Below are 4,504 nucleotides of genomic sequence, written 5' to 3'. Positions count from 1 at the left end.
TGTGGTGGGCATCAGGGTGAGCGGGAGAGGTGAGCACAGGCCCTGGTCCTGCTGCGTGAGGGAACGTGTTCCTGTCTCCCGTCTTCTCCAGAGCCAAACGTGCTAGAACATCCCCGGAGGAGCTCCTTGTCCTCAGCTCACGTTCATAACAGCAAATTCTATTCCAAGAGTCAAGGATGGGGTCCTCAGGCTGCAAATCCTCCCCCACAACGGCCTCTCCCGGCAGAGGGGCTGCTGGTGGGAGCTCCCACAGCTGAGCGCTGGCCACATTTTCGGTTCAGTAAACCACCCGCCCCAGCCTGGGGGAGCAGCTGCGAGTTTGGGAGGACTTGGTTACACAGCTGTAGTGGAACACGATGCAAGCTGGAAATACAGATGGAAGAGCGTGTTCTCTGGTCTCAGCTTAATGACAAAAGCCATGGAAAGAAAGGATTACAGCTTTCTGGAAACCACATGCCAAGATCTCAGGAGTAAAGGAGCATAGGCCCAGAGAGAAAGGCCACACTTGGCATTTGAGCTGAGGTTTGAGGAGCGACTGAAGCTCGCAACGCTCCCAAGGCACGGGCAGGGGTCCGGGAGCAGCAGCCGTGAGCCCGGAGGCCCACAAGCTGCTCGGCAGGAGTACAGCGTTCCAGGCAGGGGCGAGGGCCTCCCGGAGCTGGAGAGTGGTCTGTCACAGATGAAGGGGACACCACACGGGGACCTATTGTACCAGAGGAAAGAACGTCGCTTTTATCCTGGTGCCAGTGGGTGAGCCACCGGAGATTTGGGAGCAGGCTTATCTGGGTGGTGTAAACGTCCATGTGGTGGTGGAAAAAAAAAAAAAAAAAAGCAGTTAAGTGCTTGCCAATCAACTCAGTGGAAACAGAACTAAGTTTGCAACCCTAGCAGCTTCTATTTCAGTCGTGTGACTCACCCCATCATGGTGCCGAGACGACGAGGGCCGGTGCTCTCCTGTAAACACCTGTTCCACCCCTGGCGTGCAGAAACGCTGGGGTTGGTGAGCTCACGCACACGGAATGTGGGGAGAGCTCCTCAGAGAAGGGAACCAGAGACATTCCAGATATGACTATCGCCCCCCCTGGCCGTCTGGAAGTCCGCTTTCTAGCAAACCCAAGGGTTCAGAAGCCAGAAACTTCAAAATCAGGAAGAAGAAAGAAAGATGTTTGGCTGGGGAGAGGGCAGGAAGCAGATAGGGAAGTGGCTGTACGGTTGGAGATAACGCAAAGCAGGATACGCCTGGCCCGGGGGAAAGTTTGTGCTCCTCCGACGAATGACAGGCAGGGCCGCGCCACCCGGCTGGGACCCGCATAGGACGGGCGCGATGCCGGGGGCGGGATGAGCAGGAGAGACGGGAAGGAAGGCAGCAGATGGGCAGGGAGCCTCAGAGCCCAGAGCGTCCAGGAGAGCGGTGAGCAGCTGGGCCACCGGGGACATGGAAGGCCAGGAGGACGGTTTGCAGGAAGTCCTGCCGATCAGGGAGTGGGATCATCCTCTCGGGCACCGGGGACGCGGCCGATGTTTCTCAGCGGTGGTGTGAACACGACAGATGCTCCAGGAGGACCTCCCGGTCTGGCTGCAGGGGCGCAGAGCAGTGCACGTGTGTGAGGGCCCTGGGGGGTTGGGAGCTGTGAGGGGATGGCGGGGGGGACCCATGAGACGGCACCCACCAGACGGGTCCTCCACACGCTCTCGCCACTTCACAGTTGCAACCACCTGCTGGAGGCAGGTCCCGAAGGCCTCCTGAGCCAGTCGACCCTCCGTCAGAGAGCTCACACCTCGGAGGAATCCCCAAATGCTCTCATGAGCCTTCACAGCCAGCTGAAGGCACCGCGTCTGGAGTCACAAGGGACGGGAGGGACGCAGGCAGTGGGGACTGTCCTTGGAGGGTCCACCCCTGCACGCATCTCAGCATGAGAACCCAGCTCTGGGATATGTGGGATTGCACACGCACAGGCACACGCACTCGCACTCGGGACTCCAGAGGACTCCCACGGTCTTAAGCAAGCGCTCTGACACCCCTGCCCTCCCGCGGCTGCAGCTTGGCGGGAGCTGGGGCAGCAGGTGGCCGCGGGCATGCCTCAGTCACCCCCCGACCCTGGGTCCCCACACAGCCCCCTCCCACTCCTGGCTCCCATCCTCTCTGGAACTCCACACTTCTTTGCATCAGTTACTTGACAGGTTGACATTTCCCCCATTTCTCCGATGGGCCATGACCGTGGGGCGGGTTTTCAGCAGTGCGGTGTCCTGGCGTCCGCGCTTGGCCGACCCACGGGTGCAGGGTGAACAAGCGGGAGAATGAGGAAATCCTCCCTCCCTGTAATACCGTCTCCTCCCGCAGACGTCCTCGTGCACCTCTCCCTTCCAACCTCACCGTCACGGGCACAGACAGGTGGGCTGGGATCCTTGCTGCCGTTTCTTCTGGAGAAGCAGGATCTAGGTCTTTCCTTGTCGGCTAGTTTTCAGGGGTGCTCGCTACAGAAGGAAGGCTGCGAGGACGACAGGGGTCCTTGCCCACCCACCCTCCACTGTCAGTGTGACTCGGTTTCCTTGCCATGTCTGGTGTCCGAGAAGGTGTTCCTCCCTGGATGGTGGAGGGGAGCATGCAAAGCTCCCTGCAAAAACTGCAAAGCATGCACGTGGGCTCATTTCCCTCTCTGTGCCCTGGGGAGATGGTGCCTGCCATCAAGAAGCGTCCCTGCGGCGATCTCCAGGGGGTCATACTCTGGCCGGCCCTCCCTGCTGCCTCAGACCCACGGGGCAGTGGGCCTTCCTCTGTGCCCCCCACGACCTGCCTGCCTCCTCTCGGAAGAACTGAATGCAGATCGCCTTGTCTGTTTTCTGGAGTGTTCCTTGTGATCTTTTGGGGATGTGACATTTGCAGCCTCAGTAAAGCGTTTTAGAAATTGTTTTATTTATTGACTTATTTATTTATTTATTTATTTATTTATTTATTTATACTCCTTACCTGTATTTAATATTTGGCTTCTGACACCAATTGATACTCATTTTATTTGCAATACTTTTTACCCATGTATCAGTCTCACAATCAGCAAAAGATCGAAATATTGCAAATGCGCTTTATTTCTTACATTTTTAAACTGGGTTGCACATGAGTCTCCCTCTGATCCCCTCCTTCTCCGTGAACCACCATCACATGATGTGTGGGGGACATAGAGCTCGAGCCCTGGCTTTTCCAAGCCCTGGTCAGGAGCTGCCAGGACGTGGTGCTTCTTCTGTTCCCGGGAGAGAAGGCCCACACCCCACCCTGGGAGCCCCTCTGCCACCCCTGAGCTCGGCATGTCCTACGTGGTGGCCCTGTGTGTGGCTGCCGCCCTGGAGCGTGCACGCAGAGGGCACTCACTGGGGGCAGTGTAGGAGCCTTGCAGGACAGTGAAGCCTGCGCGACTTGAAAGATCGGTGGCAGAAGTGGGAACATCGGCGCCTGATCCTGGGTGGGACGGCCACTTGGCATGGCCTCGTTCTGCGGCACGTGGCTGGGCCATCTCCCGCTCTTCTTTACCGGCAGAGCTGGTGTCTGGTGGCACTCCTGCGAGCACAGGGTGACACGGTAGGCAGCCATCGCCCTGGGTGTGCACAGCAGGCCTTCCCCTAGAGGCAGCCCCGGGGATCACGCCGGACATGCACTCCCTGAGCTCATGGGCGCACGCATTAGTGGAAAACCTTCCCCCACACAAAGCAAGGGAACAGGAAGCCAGATCGGAGTCTGCTGCGCTCCCATCTTTTTCCTAACAAACAGGTACAGCCGCCTCCTCAAGGAACTCCCCACCCTTACTTCGCTTGCATGGACGTGCCACCCCAGGCCCAGAGCCTATTTCTACTGTCATTTGAAAAAGTAGACCAGTCCCAGGAGGCATATAGAGGACATTTCTCAAGTGGAGAATCGGGCCGAGAAGCTAAAACACAGCATCCGTGTCCTGGGAGAGAGCAGGTGTGGGGGCCGACCCCCGAGACACAGAGGGGACGTGTCCTTGTCTCCTGCAAAAACAAATCGGATGCTAAAGGGGGCAGCACTCCCTGCCTTTGTTGGAATTCGACATGTGGGTGAGAAGCTTCCACACAGAGGGTGGTATCGGCTGGGACACCACCGAGGAGGGAACGAAAGGAAATGATTCCAAGCTGCTGCCGTGTGACGATGAGCGTTCGGTTTGGGGAGAAAAAGACAAGCCTCAGCTGTACACGCTCCAGAGCACCGCGAGCCTGGCGAGGGTTTGCTGGCGAGGCGGCCAGGATGCTCTTGCTGGAGGCTCACGGAGGCTGTGGGCGGACGGGGCAGGGACACAGGCACGCAGCCCTCCTGGCGCCCTGGCTGGAGCCCAGCCCCGAGGCTCCTCCCGGCGGCCTCCCCGTTACTTCCAGGGGAAAGCTGCGGACGCTCACCCGCTCACCCCAACCTGGGCTATGACTAGCTGCTGTTCCGGTCTTCCTTCCACAAGTTCCCTGGCGACGGGCAGGTGCAGAGGTCGCCAAGTGGGGCTCACAT

At 58.7% G+C, this 4,504-nt stretch overlaps 1 long non-coding RNA gene across 2 annotated transcripts; it reads left to right on the top strand.

Annotated features, from left to right (window-relative positions):
- Nucleotides 1-331: 331 nt before the first annotated feature.
- LOC112644855 (uncharacterized) lies at nucleotides 332-2,914 on the top strand. Of its 2 annotated transcripts, none has more exons than XR_003126816.3 (2): nucleotides 332-1,600; nucleotides 1,707-2,914. It is a non-coding gene; the product is annotated as an uncharacterized LOC112644855 (long non-coding RNA). The 2 variants fall into 2 exon arrangements; XR_007401777.1 differs by having other exon boundaries at nucleotides 332-1,604.
- Nucleotides 2,915-4,504: the final 1,590 nt, after the last annotated feature.

This window comes from Canis lupus, chromosome 1, assembly GCF_003254725.2.
Source record: "Canis lupus dingo isolate Sandy chromosome 1, ASM325472v2, whole genome shotgun sequence".
Lineage (NCBI taxonomy): Eukaryota > Metazoa > Chordata > Mammalia > Carnivora > Canidae > Canis > Canis lupus.
Note: the sequence above shows the minus strand (reverse complement) of the source record. Positions and strands in the feature narration are given on the sequence as shown.